A 22854-nucleotide genomic window follows, 5' to 3' on the forward strand; every position below is an offset into this window, starting at 1 on the left:
CTTTGACTTTGATTTTCCTGCAGCATTGAGTTTATTTCTACTCAGACCTGTCCACTTACTAAGCAAATTTGAGCATCTGTATTTCCGAACTATTGCCCCCGCTACAACCTTGTGAAGAATCTTTGCTCTTCCAGGATTATTCTGCTCCTTTGCAGACCTTACTTCATCCATGACAACGTTGCTCAATAAAAGATGTTTCCTGACCGTGTTTGCCTGATGTTTATCTAATCTAGCAGAATTTATCTGTGCCTCTGTCTTACTCCTTGGGGTTGATGGTCCTTGTTGACTCGAAGAAATTTTTCTACGCAGCCGCAAAAGTCGCCTCTGTGTCGTCTTGTGTTTAGTTTTCAGCTTTTCTAACTCTTGTTTCAATGTAGATACTTCTCTTGATTTTTTTGCAAGTGCCTTTGCAACTCTTTTTCTTGGCCCATTTCTCCTATTTGGAAATGCCATCTGAACGACAAGTCTGGGGCTACTATGGTCAGGTGATCGAGGATCAGCAGTCTGTGTGTCTAGACTGTCATCGCCACTTGTACTTTCAACTTCTGGGACATTCTGTTGTAATAGTTCTGCTATTGCTTCCTTTTTTCTTCTGCGATGACGTTTTACAGCTTCGTTCAGTTTTACATTGCGCCTTATACGTTCTCTCCTTGACTTGACGGCACGTAATTTTTTCTTCTTCTTTCCCTTTCTTTTTAAAGATATTCTTCATTATTTTTGGCCTTTAATCTCTCCCTGTAGCTTTTTTGAATCTCGGCTCTTGTTTTGGCCATATTTTTCTGTTAACAAATTAGATAATTTCGCTGTTAATTATTTCTTTAGGTGTGAAAATGTCAATGAAATGTTCGTTACTTTCGTATGAAATGTACGTTACTCAAGATGACAAGATTATAATTTGAAGATATTCAAGCATGCTGACGTTTATCCTATTGATAAGCATAACATAACTTCAAAAATACATAAAATATTTGTTAATATAGTTTTTTTTTACTTCCTTTATTAATACGTTTGGTTTTGTGTGTTATAAATGCTGAATTGTATTATGTAATTATGCATGTTCCTTTCCTACCTTGATATGCGATGCAATTTATGAGATAAATCCCACTTAAGTAGCAAGAAATTAATCAAATATTAAACTAAAATAAAAATGTGTGTATGATTTCAATTTAAAGCTATTTATAATTTCAATATTTGTTAAAAATTACAATGCTTGTCTATTGAAATGTTCGTTACAATAGGTAACGGACATTTCATTCTTTTTTTAGATATACTACAACAACATAAATAAACATGTGGCTCGTTTATAATATTAGAACTGATCTTGACGACTTTTATTGTATGTACACATTTAAATTTGTTCGATACACATAATATAAATTAATTAGTCCTAATGAAGGTGTATGCATACTCACGAGGTCAGACGTTTAGGTTGTTTTAGCAGTCAATCATGCTCTCTAACTGTCCTTGGCACTAATGCCGGATGTTGATGTACCAACAATTTGTCACGTGTTTTATTTGCATCAAACAATTTGAGCTAGGATTGAAATTACAAAGAGTTTTGTAAAATACGGTAACGAACATTTCGGTAACGAACATTTTGTAACCAACATTTATGTGCCTAGGGCGCTTCAAAAAAAAACCTGTAGTGTTTATTAAAGACAGTTTTTGATGGCAACAAATACTATCGTTATGTTCAGTATTCACATTGAACAGTTGTTGCATTTGCTTTCTCAGTTTCGGCAGTAACGAACATTACAGTCTTAAATCTACGCTCAGACTTTTTTTTGTTTTTTGTAGTGATATGATTAGACAAAAGGAATTATATTAAATATCTTAACATTTATGTGGACAAAAAGACCTCACAATGTTCTCTTTAAGATTTTTGTATTTTTTCATAGAATGTACAACTCTTGCACTGGTTATATATCTAAAGTAACGGAGATTACACCGAAACTGGAGACAATGTTCAAATTAATTTAAGTAACTCTTGGACTGAAAAATAATATGTAGGAACTTATTTCGCTAATTGTCCAGTTAATACTGCAAAACATTCTTTTCAAAATGTAATTTCAAAATGGCGACAGTAACGAACATGTCAGTTTTAGCATTTTATATTAAATTTTCGCTGGGAATAAACGCATTCCCGTGATCTTTTTGTGTGTTTTTGAAACACTTATGGACTAACTTTGTATTGCAAACTCAATTACAATTCTGCTGATTTTAATTTTTTTGTTATTTTATGGCGACATTAATTGCACCCATTTATTGAGTTTGAGTGATATATTGTCACATGTACGCATCTGTTCGACATACTGAAACAGGATTTGATATATAAAATTTTGAAAAATGTGATCTACTTATATTCATAAATGATTAAAGTAAAAATGCTATACACGTATATATTTCCTTGCATGGTAATATGTGATTAGTAATATGTTTTCTGCCTTCGTAACAACATAATCAGTTTAAAACGGTTAAATATGTGCTGCTATGTGATGGGACGTCCGTCATTGTGAACTACCCAAATTGTTGGAGATCTCTCTGTTGAAAATATTGATATTGAACTGTATATCTAAGAAAGATTAAGCTGGTTTTAATGAATTGCCAACACATTGATAATATTTAGTTGTATATACACAACGTTAAAACAGGACACTATAATCGAATGCATCGAATAGTATTACTGAACTATCAATTTAGAATCAAAATAATTTAGAGAACTTCGGCATTTATCAAGAACATTTAACTTTGTAAGACGAAATGTGAAAGAGAGATTTAAAAATTTTGAAATCTCTGAGAACAACTGATGGTATTATCAACCAACAAGAATCCTATATCAAAAACGATAAGGAATCTGATCATAATCACCTACTGTAATATCTAATTTGTACTTTGTTGCACGTCATGACTGGCTATAAATAGGCAGATATATCTAGATTTGTTGCAACATCTGTAACATGTACCAGGGTATGCCATATCAAATGTAAATGAAACATTGTTTAGTGTAGAAAAAAAAAGTTCGTTATTAATTTTAATACGAGGGTTGTCAAAAAAGTTCGTGGACATGAATAAATTAATTTTTTATATGAAAATTTGACTGTTAATTCCAAAGCAGCCTCATTAACTTTCTCTGAAATCGTTTCGGAGCGACTTTGCAATTTTTTTGCTACATTACGGGTATATGGGAGGCATCTTTACTGTAATGAAGGCCCGTTCCGAGACACAGTTAGATTATTCTAACTAAGCAGAGTGTAGTGAAATTGATAGCGTTTTTGTAGTCTTAAATCTTGGTTATGTAAATGTCAATAAAACGGTGTGTCGATTTCCCTATTTCGTAAATGTCCGATATCATATGCAATGTCAACCCGTGCACGCACGGGTCAAAATCTATTATGAATAAAATTCGGAGCTATGTACATTTTTGTAATGAAGTTATCAATGTATATACATTGCCTAAACATGGCCACAGCCCAGTCTGATGTTTAGTTATAACGACTTTCTATAACGCCGTAGTCCTGGGTCTACCTGAGAGTAATATGCCGCATTCACCGTTTGGTCAGAGAGTACAATCACACATTTCATCAAAATATCACTTTTATTTACTCGAACTATTTTGATGGTTTTCCCGTTTCCTCCATCCTTTGTTGTTTTACCTCTGTTGACACAATTTCCTGACGGCGCGCTGTTCCATGCGATCAGATGCCGTCGCTTTTTCATGCATTTTCAAAGACATGTTTTTGCCGTAGCGCCGGCGCGAAGCGAGCTCTACCGACAAGGCGTGTGTGAATAGAAAATTCGGACTATTTGCACATTCATTCAACAGATATTTTTGGCGTCAGTAAATCGGACCATTAATGCCTTGTTTAATCGTCCCAGTAGTTCCCTGTAAGTATGGCTTCCCATTTTCATACTCTCACGAGAACAAGTACATGCATTGTTACTGCTGACTCAAGGCAAGACTAACGGAGTTATAGTCCTTTCGAGTGACGTCACAATGGATTTCTTACACATTGATCCAACAGAATTTTTCGGCACAGTAAATTTCGACCCACAATGCAATTCCGCAATGTCGGTCGATCTCACTAGACTGGATACCATTTCGCGAGAATCAAAGTAAAACTTTTGAGAAACAGATAAATTGTATAATTTCCAGAACATCATGCTTTTGAAGTAAACAAAACAGTATTTTTCGCTAAGTTTTTTTCAGTGTGTGTTCAAAAAGACAGACGACACTTGACCGACGTGAACTTTGACGTCACAATAAGGGGAAAATACTTTAAGTAGTTATTGTAAACATGGTAAATCTGATGAAATATAAATACCAAAATCTTCTCAAAATCTTGCAGAGCTAACGAATCGGGACATTTCTTCAGAGATAGGAAACAGCTGTAACTTGCTCTCATTTGGATGAATGCTCACATTTATTTTATTCACTATATTTACGGTAATTTCCAGGAACGTTTTTAAAAAAAATCTTCACAAGCAAAAAAAAAAAATTAATTCTCAAAATCAGGAAAATTCTAATCGGGGTGAGGAATGGGAGGTGCGTAGTATGCCTTTAGCTCTTTAGCTGCTCAAAAGTGTCTTTATTTTCACTACTATTTATTACATGCTCCCGGGGGATCCATTTTCCTTATATAATCAACAAATTGTTTTATAAGTAAATTTGTTTTTTTCAAACGGGGAGGGGGGTCTCTGTGATAAGTCAATTTTTATATGTAAGTTTAAGAAAAACGTCTGCTGCAAGAAAAGAGGAAATAAACTGCAATGTACATTATGTTAATTTAAAAATCTTTATTATTCAACAACATTTTATCTGAGATAAATTCTATACTGGCGTGCGACCAGTATATAAATAATTAAAAAATATCTTATGAATTTTGAATAATGAAAAAATACTGAAAAAATAGGTATATGTTTATTTTATTTTGCATTCAAATTCATTTACTTTACGTCACTACTTTTATTTTTATTGATTTATCATTATTCATTTTTTGATCAGCTGCTGCGCTCGCCTCAACGGTCGCACCGTAAATCATATTATCTTTTAAAAGTCCTTTGCATTGCTAGCTTGAAAATTCATGTAGCTTCAAATGACATATAAAAATGACAGTACTTTGACTAACAGTTCCAATCCAACAGTTCCGGTCTAACAGTCAAAATGCTGGAGGTTTTTTTTCGTATAGAGTTATATTGTAACTGTTTTACAGGGGTATAAGAATGGTGTTTCATTTTCAATAGGTCAGAACAGCGAAAGAAAATCTAAAAGAATGCATAAGTTGTCAAGCTGTGCCTAGAAAGAACAACATAGGTTCGTGTTTTTAACTTACGTTACATTTGTTGTCATTTTATTTCAGATTAATTTTATTTGTGTTTGTACTGCGCTGACTTGCTCAACTGCTGTTTCGTTGTTACATGTAACGTGATCTCTTGTAATGGAAGAAGCAGATTACTACATTACTTTTGTCTCTAGGGAGTGCTTTACAATATATGTTGCTATGTAGAATGCGTCCGTCTACAGAGGTGAAAAATGATCTGAACTGTGATTAGGCGAACAGATTACATATTACAGGCCTCAGACATAAGACATGATAAAAGAAATAAAGCAAACAAATTCCTTTTATGAGTCGTTGTCAGCTTTTATTATATTTTGATTTTTTTCTGTTCAAGGTGGTTGATTTTATACCGGAAAATAAACTGGAAAATGACAAAAGGTCTCTTGACATTAATGTCTCTGTATTATAACATTCATATATTTTTAGATATTTTCAATATCACATTAACATTATTTTACACAATAACCAGGAAGTGTAAAGCATGTATAATATTGGTCTATGCAAATGTCCGATGGAACCAACAGAGCTATATTTCCTGCTGATAAAATGACTCTACGTGCATTTCTTCTTCTAATGCTTAATTGCAAATTTACATCTATAACTGATAACACCATTTCTAGCTCATCAATATACAAATTATTCGTTTCATTGGAACTATAACCAGTACACACATTTTCAACTTTATTTACACGTTGCCCTTAGAAACTTTACATTTTCTGTCATTTTAAACTATTAAAAATCGCCTATAATAATTGTGTATGCAAGTCATAGAAATAATTAACGAATTCTTATCGTATAGATTCAATTTAGTATTCGCTGATGTTAAAAGACGGAAAACCAAGAAGAGAGCATATTGCGTTTGCCATTAGCCAAACAGTGATTACTTCTTTTATAGATTTGACGTCACATATCCGATTCAAGCGTCACATATCCGATTCAAGCGTCGAAAGGTAGCGGATCGGAATCAAACAATATCAGACCCCTTCACAATAACTGCAATATTGCTCATTTGCAGAGCAAATTGATATACGTTGTTGAGGATTTAGTTAATAGATAATCAAATGAAGTCAATTAAACAGTTAACGTTATATCATTTTTTACCAATATACCGGTATGTCATTTTGCCCTTCAAAAGAGTGGTAACGCAGTTACTGTGAATGGCCCTATTTATATTTTAATAAATAGAGCGTAAATAGCAAAAATTTTAACACCATAAAAAAACAGACATATTCAATTGTCTCGATATAAACAAAAGAAAAATAACAAATAAACAAACAAACAAAAACATTAAAAAAAAATAGGAAAAAAAGGAAACAATGAAAGGAAAGAAGAAGAAAAAAGGGACCCCCCAACAAAAATCATGATTTATTCCTGCAAGTTTTTAAAGACTTTGAAATTGCTCATTATTATTAATGATTTCAAATTTCAATATAAAACGTCCCACCTACTTATTCAAGCCTTTACGGTGCTGCGTAGGTGAATATACTGATTAGGAATTGACAACATTTTAAGAAAATAAAACCATCTTTTAAAGTTTATAAATCTTTGTCTTGCTATGTAAGGATTTAAATCTAGGGTTTGACCAAAACACTTATATAGGGTAAGGGTTCTTCATGCAGGGTTTGGATAAAATCCGAATAATCGCGAGATTCCTTAAAACTTCGGAATACCGTATGCACTGCCTCGTGCATTCTGTAAACAGCTTTTATTTAATTTTTCATTTTTTTTTTTAAAAACTGATAATCACTTGGCCGATTATTGTATTCAATGAGAGAGAGAGAGAGAGAGAGAGAGATTCATTCATGCATCGTGCAACATCGATAAGAAAATTAAATTTAGTTAACATGTAAAAATGTTACTACTCATTGAGCATAAGTCACGTCTATCGGCACTAGTACTATCGATTAGTGCCAAAAAGGGACATAATAAATGCAGAAGTCTTATTGAAAGTTACATGCAATCGAACATTTTGAAAACAAAATGTGGATAATACTTATATATTAGTAATTATTTCAACGATTATGGTTTATTGAAATCTTATATTCAAAATGTTTTGTTCTTTTTTGTTAAAATAGTAAGAAATCTAAAATTGTAGAACATGCTTAATTCATTCTACTTCAAACAATTAAAGACGATGAAACAGAGTACAGAGGAAAAAAATAATGCAAAACAAAATTTGACGTTCGTGACGTTCTCGACCGGCTACGTCAAAGTCGTGTTGACATGTCCTACTAAAATTGTCATACAATTTTTATAAAACACACAATATCTTGGATTTCGTTGTATATTTATTTTCAGAAAGGGTTGGCTAATCGGAATTGACAAAACGTGAGTTTGTGAAAATGTGGCCTTAAGGACCCTTTTCTCGTGACGGCAGTCATTTCCTTCAACATTGTGTGTTAATGCTTACCATGATACTGTCGTTCATTGATAGCAGAGGTCACTATCAACCAGACATATTGATCATTTTACATTCGTAGGGGATATTTGAAGATTTGGATAACAGAACAATACACACAATATATTTTTTGAAACATTTAATGGAGAAAACAAAATGTCTTTATTTATTCTCGATTAAATCTAAATGAGAGCAGCTAGATATGAAAAACTCAAAATAGACCAAACATTAATGTCTGCAATTTTGGTCAGAATATGTTGAACCGTACTTGAAAAGCGACAAGAATATCACCATTGAATAACAAAGGGCACCTTGCAATTAATCTAAAATAGCTATCGCTCAAAGGTCATATTAGTAATTGGGAAACGAGTTAAATGGCCGTCACTTAAGTATGATCTACATGATTAAAGTTTAAATACGACACACCACAAAGCGAGAGTATAAAACATTCGTATTATTTACACCTGATTGCGCATCTGGAATTAATGGTTATGTTCTACCTCATTGTAGGGACGTGTGAGTTTTTATTTTTTTTTCTTTTTTAAATTCGCGTACCCGTTCTGTTTGTTAAAAATTGCCCTGCGTATCTGATTTGACTTTTCCTCTGGCTTGAAACAAGTTTAAATTATTTCATCGCGACCAATTCACTAATATTTGATAATAGGATCCACCCCCCCATCCTTCCTTCCTCGAATTAGACGCACAGTGTATTTGGTACTTTTTATGGAAATTCCTCTAATGTCAAATAATCAACATTGGCCTTTCTAGATATCTAAAAGTTCACGGCAAATAATTAATCCATGTAAAACACCTACCAACCTGCATATAAAAAAAGAGAGAAAGGCAAGTCACTTTGCGTAGTATCTGGGACTGAAGTAAAACTATTTCAGTCAATATAACACGATATTATCTAAAAAGTATTTGCCAAAAATATCATAAAATTGAATAAAAAAAAAAAAAAAAAAAAAAAAAAAAAAACAAGACCAAAAAACATAGTATTGATGGATTACAGAACAACGTACATTCATTTGTGCGGGAAAAAAAGCATTCTGGGAAAGAAATACATTTAATGCGACAACATCAAGGCGGGCTTATTTGATACATAAAGCTGGTATATTTTGATAGTTTAAAAAATGAAGGCGAAGTAATATAAAGAAAGCAGAGTTGCACATCTTTCCTCTCTCTATCTATTTCTAAATGACGATGGGGGGGGGGGGGGGTTTATTTATCTGTTTTCCTTTAATGCCAATATATAAAGAAAGGAATATGTTGTGTACATGACATTAAAAGAATTGTTATTCAAACTAGAGACGAGCTCGTTGCAAGCAACGATTAGGTTTTCCGTCGTAGCTGCGTCATATTTGTGACGTATTACAAAAAATTGATAGCTGACCATAGTACAATATTAGATGTGTAAATACTGAGAAACAAAGTATTATATTTCTGTGACCGCGTAGATTTTACGGTGATAGAGAATTCGTCTGGATCTGCATCGGTCGTGTGCAGTACGAACCGGGTGAGGGAATGTTGGCGTAAAGTGTATAAGGTAAAAGGTTGGGGCGCGCTGTGGGCCGTAAGCTAAAACGAAGGGTAGGTTTGCCGTATTCCCGAAGGTCCACCAGTATACAGTTCCAGAGAAATAAACAGGCAATTGATGCAGGATTCCACATTATTGGACGAGACTCAACGATGGCAACATTATAACAATCTAACAGACAGACATGTTACAAACAAGTCGGATATGGCCAGAAGTGGCCTCCGGACTCAAGACTCTGGGAGAGTCGGACGTGGCAGGGGCTGGCCGCCGTATTCCAGACTGCGCATTGACAATTGTACATAACTATTTATAAGAATCTTAACAATGAGTATAAATTGACAGGTAATGATATAAGTAAGCTGAGTGAAAGGTTCACAGATATAAAATAATTAAATAAACTCAATGAGTCTTTGATGTCCAAGAAATGAAAATCTGATAATTGCACAATGTTGTTTTAAGAGATTAACAGTCCTTGAGACATGACACTCTGTCTCTTTGAAATCACATATAAAGTCTGAAAAGTGTCAATCACTAAATAAAAAAGTAACTATGTAAGAAATAAACTGTGGGAAAAAATTACGAAACAGATGTTGAATTTTACAAGTAAAGTAAAAAAAAATTATAATTGAACAGTGCATTTTGCACGATGATACTACATGTTTATAAGCAACTACAGATCTTAACACGTTGTCTCTAGTTTGATTCGCCGCATTTTATTTATAGAGTGGGACTGTGGTTATGCCCGGTACGAAGGTAAAAAGACCATTGGCAAACGTTTTACACGCATTTTTATCGAACGCAAGCGCCAATGAATCTCTTAGTATATATGCGGAGATCCTGGAAATTTTACAAGGGGTTTTGAAGAATAATTTTGTATTTCGAGGAGGGGGAATATGTGCGGATCCGAAAATTTTTCCGGGGTGGGGGTTGAAAAGTCAGACGGTTATTTGAGTTTGCCAAGGGATGTCCGAGGCATATTTGGTAAGTTTATAATGTACACGTAATTGACAGAAATTTCGCTGGGGTGGGGGGGGGGGGGGGTCTGGAACCCTTCCCCTTCTAGATCCGCGCACGGAGAAGACCGATGCCGGTAATTTTACTGTAATTTTAACCATTTTTATTTAATTATTCATGTTCATAATTATCAAAAACCAATATTACCTTTCAAAGCAGTTAAAACTTAAAACTTAAGATACGAACTATTTAGTCTCGGTGAGTATTGCGTCCGCGTACGAAAATAATGGCAATCTGTGTCCTAGGTCGTCCATCCGATTCTTTTTCTGACTAAAAGCTACAGACCTGCAGTTAGAGATTGTCAAACTCTTCTTGATTATGTCAATTTGTTTGTCTCAAAGAATCATTTTTTAAATATATAAAGTTTTACCTAAAAAAAATAGAAATCGGGCACAATTGTCAATATTAGCATTTTACAATTTTATGGTCTAATAATATTTCAAGAAACAACTCTTCATTGCTTTAAGCGAAATATTGCATGAAAAAAAATTACATCGCATTTTTTAAATTACAAAAGGATATTCAAAATGAACCGATTAACCGCTAACAAACAGGCATAAAGACAGACTGAGAACCAATTTCTTCTCTTTTTTTTTTTTACATCAAAAGAAATTCAAAAATAAATCAAAACATATTTTTTCTCTGTATGCGTTAATGAAAATGTAGATCAGCAAGGGGTTCTTTTTCGTGCAAGCACCCACTTAACAAATTGTTACACGGGTCTACAACGATGACAAATATCGAAAAGGCAATATTGTGGGTGAAGGATGAATGTGTAGTTTGTTTTTTTAAAGTTTATTTTTGATACATGTGATTATATTTATCTAGATCGGTTATGTTTGTTAATTTGTTTTGTTTACTAAAGAGGGAATAAAGAAATGAGTAATTTCCAAGCACGTAGCATCGTTTTTGAAAGTGTGTGGGGGGGGGGGGGGCAAACTCATCCAACAAATCTTGACAAGCAAAAAAATAAAAAAAAACATTTTCCCAAAATTTTCAAAATTTCACTCATAATTTCATGATTTTCATACCATTTTTTTTACATGCTACCAAAATGGGGAGGGGGGGGGGGGGCAACTCCATGATAATTCAATATTTATGTAAATTTTATAAAAATAGTTTGCTTCGAGAAAAAGTGGGGAGAGGACATCTTTATGTCATATAACATGTGAAACTGATTTCATTCCACCCACAAGCTTGAAATAATGAAATAATTTTAATGAAAACAATATAAATAGACGTCATAAATCCCATATCAAACGACATATTACCACTTGATTCTGCGCGTCTTTTTAATGAATTTATAAACAGCGGCAAATTCTAAAATGTATTTTTAAAGGTAATGTTAGCTGCAAGTCTGTAAACCTTGTATTAAAAATTTCGGATGGTAGTCAATTTTTCCGGGATACAGACCGAGAGCTACATATATGCAGCTAAGGTAACTAAGAATGATTCCAAAAAAATACTTAGTTGAGTAATGCAAGCTTTTAAGAAAGCAATACTTATATTTGTTTAAAATATAACACCCAAATACTTCGTCTTACATTCGCTATTTGTAGAACAAGCAGAACCAGTATCAGTCTGACCGGCCTCACCATATACATTGTTAGAATTTTATTGTCCTAGCATTGCATTGCTCTGCATGTACACAATTTCTTTTAAAAATTAAACACTTAAAGTGTTCATCTATATGGCTACACATAACGTACACACGTGATTCAAAATAACCCACACGGAAAACGGTAAAGAATTCAGTCATTGAGTCTACATTTTATAGAACTTGTAAAAAAACACATTGCGGGTCTGAATGTTTGTTGATATGTCAATCTATCAATATACAGTTTGTTAATTATTTTTGATTGCTAAGGCTACTGCGTATTTGATGAACAGTGAACAACATTTTTTCCATGCCACTTTTTTCCATGGAAGATAGCGAATACAAGTATAAAGCATTTATAAAATTTATTTAATTACCTCTTTAGAATTGTGTGTGGAATAAATAATTTATAAGTTGCTGCTGAAGGTTGTTTGGTATTTTCGTTTGTAGATGTTTTGCAAGTAAAAAACCTGAAACGCGGGACAAGTGATAATTATTTAATATCCCTAATAACCGTAACTTAAAACTAGCGGCTTTGGATTCAAATATTATCGTATACGAATATTAAGTTCACTTTTTAAAATCATCTCCACGATGATAATTATATTATATCCATCGCAAATTGCCAGCGTACATTGTCATGTCAGTAATACACATTGTGCTTTATATGACGGCCGTGTATACGTATTGTAGAAAAGTTGAGTTTAATTACCATGCATTGGAACCATTTTATTAACACATCTCCCAGTACTGAAACAATTCAAAATGTCTCTGTTACAGTAACACATTGGGGCGTTAAACGTGTACGTCCAGCTCTACAAGCACATTCACTGTCGTCTAGGCGACGGCCTGAATACAGCTAGCGACTCTCCTATCGATCGGTTACCTGAGTCTCGTAATGCATCTAAATATAGACAGGGGCACAGTAATGAAACAAACAACAAAAATTAGGTCAAAGAGGTTTATCTATATGAAATGAAAATGAACATATGTATAAAAACATTTGGGAATTTTATGTGGAATTATTTTTGCGCGCTACATGTCTCAGTTAATGCATTACAAGAAACCCTTTCATAACCTCATAAACGTGCGCACCCCCACACAAAATGGACCGAACTGACATGATTGTTTCTGCAAATACTGACTATAAATTACGAAAACATTAAATTGAATACTATAGAAGGATTCAAAATTAATTTCTTTACAACTTTGCTTCAATAATGCATTAGAAATGTTTATTCCTTTTTAAGTTATTGACAAGAAACTTTGGACGCCTCTAACTCCCTAATTATAAGGGCCAGCCCCTTTTTCGGTATACCGAATGAAAGGTCTGGGTAAGACCAAGAACTTTTAAAATACATGTTATAACAAATTTTTATCAGGTAAAAAACTAACACGGAAAATACGCGAATTTTTTTGATTTTTTTTCTTACCTTTGTTTCAACATCCATACCAACCCTTTTATTTGCATTTAAATGATAAATAAAATATATCTCGCACAAATTCAATGTATTAGCTTCCAAACCAGCCCATCTTTGAGACTCTGCCAGTCATCGTTAAAGCTAAACCCCCTGGACAGAAGAAGTCGATAAATTTTACTAAAAGGGGAATAACTCAAAACCGGGTAGGGATTTTCCTCAACTAAAATATGCAACGACAACATCACGCGGCATGTTATCAGTCCTGAAAATTTCAAAACAATCGGTGAACAAACGAGCGAGATATTAAGGATCAAAGTTGGCGTCTAGAAGAAAAAAAAAATAATAAGAAATTTGAAAATTTTTCAGAATAATAGTAAGGTTTTCCGCTGAGAGCGGAATACCTTAATTAGAGTCAACAACACTGGAGGTCTAAACTTGGAAGTGTGTGTGTGTGTGGGGGGGGGGGGGGGGGGGTAATTGTCCTCATGCACCTGTAAACAAGGTAACAGGGAAGTGTCAAATGTTAGTTCACATGTTTAAGTGCGGAAGAACAAAAGGTTAATTTAAACTTCGGACGGCAATTGCTAACCGGTTAACCGATTAATCGGTCGGAACGATGGTACAGTAACCAGTTACAAATTTTGTAATTGATATCAGTTAATGTGATTAAAAAAAATCGGACACATGTTTATAAAAATTCAACACCAGGACATATGAACGTTCATAATTTAAATTAAAAAATAAATAAAAAAGATATCGTTGCGGGCAACGAGACCTGCTGTCTGATTGTTTAACTTGACATACATGTATGACATTTACTTTGCTTTTTAACGGCTACATATCACATGAAAATAGAAGAAAGGGGTTTTCATCATAGATTTAATATGATCTCTCTTGAAGGACAAGCAGTTTATTACCACAAAGAAGATACTTGTCAATTCTTGGAGCATGTTCATGGAACTTCCAATGATTTACTAAAAGCCGGTTTGTTAGACTGCAAAGAGGATTTGTATATGGCAGGAACCAAATCTCTCTCATATATATCCAAATTCATAACTTCGCCTTTGTGGTGGCTGAAAGAATCACCAGGTCACTTCCTAGACATGAATGAAAACTTCAATACGTTGGTAAATTCATGCCAAAAAACACAACTCCCTTTCACACAGCTGTTCAACAAGGTGACTTGATTTTTTCCAAACTGCTTGAGAAATCTGACCAAATAGATGAAATTGTTCTGCCATTACTTCAAAACTTGTTTACAGCAATTAAACAACTTTTAGCACGAATGATTCCAGAACATTTACCAGGTGGAAAATACTGGGATGCATCAGATAACTTTCGACAACAAACAAGATCTGTTGCAAAGCACAATAAGATGCCAGAATTCATATTTGGTCAGCTAGACCATTCTATATCTTTTAGACCAAATGCATCTGTTCTTACCCCTGCGAGATGAAATTCATAATTTTAAGAACTTTAATGAACCGTTCATGAAGTTTCACAATGTATTCATGACTGGTTCATAAAGGTGGTTCATGAATTTTATTCATGAATATACTCATAAAATGTAATTCGTGAACAAATTATGAATATGCAAGAATACAGGAAATACCCGGTATTCAATAGTTCTAGGTATTGAACATTCATGAATTTTCATGAAGTTCTTATTTACGAAATATATAATAAATTTCAAATACTTTAATAAATAACATAGTTTACTCTAGTACTCAGAACACTATATTTTTTTAAAAAAATTATACATCTTAAAATATTAATATTAAAACATAGTCTTCATGAACATTCATGAATATTCATGCAAACACCTATATAAGTGTGGCATCTTTAATTTTGAAAAAGAAAGATTTGATATATTATAGTTACTTTATTTATTCAATTCTAAGAAACATCTAAATTCATTGACAACAGCGAAGGTCTCAGACATCATGATCAAATGGTCATTACTAGATCCTAAATTTGACGCTTAATTTCTTCATTGTTCAATTTATATTTTTTTTAAAAATGACATAATTTATTAGTGAATAATCAGTCTTTGCAGATGATACATTATGGCTGTTTTATGTTGTTAAAAATCTTGTAAACTAAACTGAAAAAGTGAAATAATTTAAAACTTTGCACATTTCTTTGGAAAAAAGATTAGTATACGTTGAATTCCAACTTGTTTGAAGTACATTGTATATCAAGTTTATTAAAGACTTGGTAGGTTGTCAGTCTATCATAGAAGCATAAATACACACAAGACGAAGTGCGTCTGTTCCTGAGAGAACGACAGAGAAAATGTTCCGAGCTTATTCGGTTGAAATTTGACCCCGTCGAGTTTAGAACCTTTGCGGTTTCTTTGTAAAAGGCATTACTGTTGCACACATTTGAAAGCGATTCATTCTAAGAAGTTACAAATCCGTTATGTAAATATTCCGTTGAGAACTTCCAACAATTCATTTATGATTAGCTGTTTAAACTCGGACAACTACCGTTACTATATTCCGAGTTTCGAGGAGTCCGCCATTGTTCATGAGGTGCCATGTCGATTCGCCTCCGTTACAAAAACACACTGAACTTCGTTTGTCAATAAACTTAATGATAAGCAATATTGAAAATATTACTTTTAAACATTAATGCAAATTATAGAAATAAAGTATGAAAGAATATTTAATTGAGTGTAAATTATTTTTTAAGTTCCAAAACCTTGAGGGTTAAATAACGAAGGGGGTTGAAGTTTAACAGACACAACTTGTGTAAACCGAACGATATTAAATCATACGTTACTTCAATCTCTGAAAATATAATAATGAAAACTTAAGCATTTTATAATGAGTTTCATTTAAAGATATTTTTTGATTATTATTAACATGTGTTAAAAAAATATTTAACTAAATGAAAGAGTCTCAGAATACACAGTCAGCGAGTTGTTTTGATTCTATTACGTCACTTCCGCCCAGTGATTACGCGTTTTGAATGAAAGCAGACGGATCTTCAACATGAGCGACGGATTAATTAAGCATGGAACATGCAAGAAGATAATGCAGCAGATGTAGTTCAAAGTAATGGTATTAAAGGTAATATAGTATGTATACATGTATATTGAAATAACTTTTATGAGGGATTCAAAACGTAAGATTAAGTTTCGTTCAATTTTCAAACATTTCAAAATGGCGGTTTTTAATTTGTAGTGACATTCTTTTTTGACTAACTTATAAGTTTTAACTACATAATTGATAATAAATTACACATTTGATATACCTATATCGGTGCAATTACAAGGTAAAGTTATATGCTGATGTCATTTGAGTTAATACAAATTTTTTTTTTACTCTAGAATTATGCAGTGAAACCAGAATATTGGACAGCCCTAAAGATAGTGATCATTGAACATAAATTTCAGTAAGTAATAAATAAATGCTATTGCAAGTAATTGAAAATTTCTAATAGAATGGCCAGTATCATTTACAAATTTGAAAACAGTTATAGTTTCATCGTAATAAATTAAAGAAGTATTTTATTCGAGTATATAGATACATTGAAATGGATTGAACAGCAGGCATAATGCCTATTTATGTTTTCTCCTGAATTTTTCATCTTGTTTCATCTTGAGTTGTTTTATTTTTCTGCGATATCACTTTTTCTAGGGTAGGCACTCTCATTCTTAAGCTCTAGTGCAATTTCAGCATTATCATTTGATAAAAATATTTGAAATAAGAATTAAATGAGATGATTGAATGATTAGTTGATGTTCCAAATGTTTTAAACGACATGTCATAATTATACTGCTATTTGTCATATTATTTTTGTACAGTACAGAGGTACAACTCTTCTGCCACCGAAGGGGCTATATGTGAAGCCTGAAGAATTGCCACCAAGAAGTATTGTCACCAAGACACTCTGGGTTTGTAGAAAATAATCATTTAAAGGATGGAGCATTTTACCTACCATGCAATAAATGCACATTGCAATATATGGAATACAAGTGAAATCAACATGAGCAGAGGCAAGGAAGATGCAACAAAGGAAGATTTCATAAAGAACATATTGATAGTTATCAACTAGTACAATGTAAGCATATTCTAATGTCGCTTATATTTCAAATCATTGCATATTGGTATGTCAATTCTAATATTGTAACATTCCTTTAAAGCTAATGAGTTAGTATTGATATCATTACCTGTTGTTTTTTAAAACAACTTTATTAAACTTGCTGATTATTTAAAGTGATAGTCAGTACATAAGAATTATGTGATACTTAATATATTGTCTCATTATTCTTCAATTTATTATAATAAAGTATTTTATATTTGATTTTTTAGGAGATTTTACCTTTTTATATACAAAATGTAGAAGGTAAGAATTTTCATGAATAGTTCATGGATTTTATTTATGAATTATTCATGAATAAAATTCATAATGATATTCATGAACAGTTCATGAAGATTCATTAAACTTATTCATGAACAGTTCATGAAGATCCGATGAACTTATTATTGGACATTCATCAAATGATGAAGCTTCAGAATATAACTGTTCATGAATTGTTCATGAAAAATTATATTCATGAATATTCATCAACATTTCTTCATGAACAAAAATTCATGACTTTAAAATGTCCAATAATAAGTTCATGGGATCCTCATGAACTGTTCATGAACATTTCATGAATATAATTCATGAATCATTCAAGGGAAAATCATGAATTCTTCATGATCATCTCGCAGGGGATTACAAATGAGGCGTTTCTTTTGTATCCATACAACAAAATATCCCAATGGCTGTCATCTATTCCAACAGATGAAAAAGACAAACTAATGCAGGATTCAATTTTAGAAGGAAGAGAGATTCGCGATAAGTTCAAGGAGCGGATACAAATAATTAATAAGAAAAGGTTAAAAGCACAGCAAGAGAAACAAAAAGAACTGGAAAGAATTGAGAGAGCACAGGATGAAACTCTGCCATTCAGTCAACTGAATATTAACTGAATGGTCTGAAAAGGGGACTGAATAGCACAGCTATGCCAGTCAGTCACCTTTTAGTTATCGTTCAGTCACATTTCAGTTAACTGAATGGCACAGATTCATCCTATGGAGAAATATTGAAGAAAGCAGAGGACATGACTAATGATATATGTTTTTATGGCGTTTGGCAGAGTGAGAAGCAAGTAGATGAGGGTGTTTCAAGACTGAAGGATGACAAGGAAATTGTAAAAGCAATGCAAGCACAACTAAAATTTGGGAAAAAATTTCTTAAACAGAAACCAAGGAACAAGAAGCTTTTCAATTTTTCAACGAAATCAGATGGAGGCAAATACAAGAAACTAACAATTCTGGAACTCAGGACGAACTTGCTTGAATTGATTAAAAGTACTTTGATTGGTGAAACAACTGAGAATGAAGTTGTAGGTATTCCTCTTTTAGTGGGAAAAACAGTCGACCACAAATTTACAGACCAAACCTATAGATATAGAGGTAAAGTGATTAGTGTTATACCAGGATTTCCAATGTGGTACAATATTCAGTATGAAGGGAATCAAGCTATTTATGCATATAATCTGCACGTAGATTATGAAAAGGGTGATCTGCAGATTGTTGTTTTATTTACTGTGTATTTGAGATTTTTGCAGAACATTATATAAAAACGTTCATAACATAATTTGAAAAAGCTCAGACCTTTAATTCGTGTACTTCAAAGTTGTTATTTTAGATGGTTATTTGCCTGAGCAAAGATTTAAAATGTGTATTGTGTAAGTAATACATTGTTCAAGTGTTGTCATGCAGAGTTCGGTTTTGTTGCAAGCTCATTTTCAATTCAGTTATTCTTATTTAATTTGTTGTTGAGATTTGTTGTTCAATTTTCTTTCTTTTACTGGGGTAGTTTAGAATATATAGAGCATAACAATCCAAACAAATTATTTAATTTAATTAACAACTTATATAAATTATATTTGATCAAATATGTTTACATGAAATGAACAAAAATCTACCACAAATATCACACACCCCTGCATTTAGAGCTCATTTTAAAATGCTATCGAATTTCCCACTTGGTGAAATTCTTGCTTTTGTCAGCAGCTCGCTAAATCCAGACGCCTGTCGCTTCGCCGGCATCAAAGACATGACGCCGAGACTCCCACGCAGTACAACCGCATTAGAACCACCGGTATCAAAGAAATGCCGCTATCTTACCGATTATGAATAAGGACTGTTAATTTTTCATTCACATAGATTTATGCATGCATTATAAAAAATATATAAACATGATTAACCAATCAGTTGTTTTTTTCATCAGTAGTACACTATATTTAATTCCGTTGCACGTTTTAACTGCATGTGTTCTCTCTCTCTTTCTCTCCTTGAGTCTATGTGTATGTTTAGGCTACATTTTTATAAAGTAATTTCAAATATGCATATTTATATTACTTAATATTAGAATTAAAAAAAAACAACAAGACAATTGTTTTCCGACCTGCAGGTTCCATCTCTAGTTCAATTGCACCGTTTATATCACATGCGTTGTTGTGACGGCGGCATCCTTTTGATGCCGGCCAAGTTACCGGCTGACTGATTCTAGCGAGTGGCTGACGTAAACATTGGCTGTCACCAAGTGGGGAAATCGATGGAATTTTGAAACGAGTTCTATGAGACTATATTTTAAAAAGAAAAAGGATTTGATGCTTACATTTAATTTTTAGGGTCTTCCGTTTCCGACGGAAGACCCTCTTGTTATTCTATTGTTTCTTTTCCTTATTATTATTTTATTTTTTATTTTTTTTCTGACTTTTTTCGAACGCTATTTCTCGTGAACTACTCGACCGATTTGCATGAAATTTACAGGACATATTGAGCATCACACGTACTTGATATTACAAAATTTTTGGCTGATGACGTCACTTCCGGTTTGAGATTCTGAGGATTAAGTGAATTTTTAAGGACCATTTTGTCCACGTAACTCCTCAAAAAGTAATTGTGATAGAAACGTGAAACTTTCAGGGATTGTAGATGAATGTCTGTAGATGATCCTATTTATTTGATATTTTGAAAAATGCGCAAAGCGCCGATGCTCGCCCGAGCTCAAAAATTGGCATCAATTTTTTTTACGTTATTTTCGCACATTTTCTGCCCTAGCTTTTAATGTGTAAATATTTTGTTAAGACATGTAATGCAAAAGTTGTTCAAATTTACTACGACTTTCGTTTGATTTCAAGAAAAAGGGACTGGCTTCTCAAATTAGGGGCCAAAAGGGCTCTAAAGTTTTTTTGCAATAACTCTTTACTGAACAAATATTTGTTATCAATTATAGAAGCAAAAATGTTCGTTGTACAGCTGTTTATCTATACAGTACCATACCTAAGTCATATGTTACGTAATTAGGGGTTTCAAGGGGCCAGAAGTCCAAAATTTCGATCATTAATATATGAAAAAGGAGAAATATTTTGAAAAGCATTGTAGAACAAAAGTTGCTTAAAATAGTGTTCTGTACAATATGCCACCTCAAATGTTTTTGTTCATGACCCCATTTAGGAGATAAAGGGCCGGCCCCTAAAACACATTTGTAAAGATATCCTAAGAACGGTTAACATTTCTTTAACACTTGTTGAACAAAATATGATTATATTTGCAAGACCTTTCATTTGATATCAAGAAAAAGGGGCTGGCCCCTCCAATTAGGGGTCAAGAGGGGTCTTAGATCTTCTTACAAGAGCTCTTTACTGAACAATAATTTGTTATGAATTATAGAAGCAAAAATGTTCATTGTACAGCTATTTATCTATACAGTATCATACCTAAGTCATATATTACGTAATTAGGGGTTTCATGGGGCCAGAATTCAAAACCTTGATCATAAATATCTGAAAAAAGGAGAAATATTTTTAAAAGCAATATAGAACAAAAGTTGTTCAAAATAATGTTCTGAACAATATAATACCATACATTTTGTTGTTAGTAGCCCCGGTAAGGAGTTAATGGGTCGGCCCCTAAAATACAGTTGTTTAGATATCTCGATAACGGTTAACCACTCGTGAACATTTGTAGAACAAAATGTTTCTATTAGCGAGACCTTTTATTTGATATCAAGAAAAAGGGGCCGACCCCTCAAATTAGGGGCCAGAAGGGCTATTAAGTCTTTTTATAATAACTCTTTTCTGACCAATAATTTGATATAAATCATAAAGCGACAAAGGAGCTTTTATGAAGCTTAATTTAAAACTGAAATCCGTTTTAAAATCGGCCGATGCATTACAAAAATATTGGGATTTAAATTGGGAGTTTTCCGGAAATTTTGATTCCACGTTCTTGGTTAAGAAAATAGTGTTACGTTAAAAGTTAAATTAACTCGTACCTTAAATAATTCGGAAATTGTTCATTCGTACTTGAAGACATTCGGGAATTTTTTTATTAAGTCGTTCTAGAAATTGTAAAGGTTTTTGTTAATTCGTTCTTGAAATCATTCAAACATTGCTAAGTCGTACTTAGAATTATTCGATTTTTTAAAAATATTTTATTTTATTTTCTTTGTCGTTGGTTTTAGAACTCTGCTTCTTACAGGAACTTCTATCTTTACTCTCGACACAACCGGAAGACCCACTCGTTGCTTTGCAACGAGCTTTGCTCTAGTTGTTTTACTTTTTGTCTTGTCTGCAAATGTGATTCATATCTCTAAAATCCTATTTTGTCCTAAGGTTAAGTGAATATAAATGGAAGAGTCAATGTAACAGACAAAAGCGTGAACTTAGGTTTTCGCTTTTGACGTTGCGTTTTAAAGTGTTCAGCTTTTAACCTGCAGTACCCTGTGTGTGTTACAGCGTTATAACTGCCGTAGCTTTCAACACACCTTACATGCAATATATAAGTGTAATGTAAATATTTTTTATTACATAAAGACAAAGTCTTCGGAGAGTGGATGAGCTGACATTAAAAATATGTTGTGTATCATCCCGTTGTATTACCTGTAGGTTTAGTTTATACATCAAATAAAGAAAACGGGTATGTGAACTTGATGTAATTATAATTGTAAGAGAGGTGTCCTATGCCTAATGACATTTGTCAGAGTAAGCGAGAATAACAATCCCTTAAATAAAAAATAAATTAGTAATTTTATTTAGAATTTGTCTGCAAAGCCAAATTATGCGTATTTATAACATTTTTGTTTCAGACTGACTCGATGCTAATCATTAAAAAAATAATTTAATCGTATCAATAGTCGCACTATTTCTACAATGTAATGACATTATATTTCGGAATCACATCAAAACATGTATACTGTATGAAGTTATGACACCAGGAATAATATCATATACCTTTTTGATGGAAATGAGGACGAAATCAAGCTATAAGCCCCATAGACATCACTTATTCCGCGATGTGAAGCCGAGGGAAATAGATACTGTCAATGGGTACATGTACAATAAAATTGCTCTCGACCGAATACTCAATTGATAGGTTTTTTAATATACCGAAGAAAACTTTATTTGTCAGAAAAAAAGATAGTAAGAACTTTTAAGCTTTAGAATATTTTATATGTCATTATTTTAATCATTCAAATGCGAT

At 32.9% G+C, this 22854-nt stretch overlaps 1 long non-coding RNA gene across 1 annotated transcript; it reads left to right on the forward strand.

Annotated features, from left to right (window-relative positions):
• The first annotated feature begins 16258 nt into the window (after positions 1-16258).
• Positions 16259-17353, forward strand: LOC128171721 (uncharacterized). The gene is made up of 3 exons (XR_008242137.1): positions 16259-16377; positions 16638-16702; positions 17115-17353. It is a non-coding gene; the product is annotated as an uncharacterized LOC128171721 (long non-coding RNA).
• Positions 17354-22854: the final 5501 nt, after the last annotated feature.

This window comes from Crassostrea angulata, chromosome 2 (genome assembly GCF_025612915.1).
Source record: "Crassostrea angulata isolate pt1a10 chromosome 2, ASM2561291v2, whole genome shotgun sequence".
In the NCBI taxonomy this organism is placed as follows: Eukaryota; Metazoa; Mollusca; class Bivalvia; order Ostreida; family Ostreidae; genus Magallana; species Magallana angulata.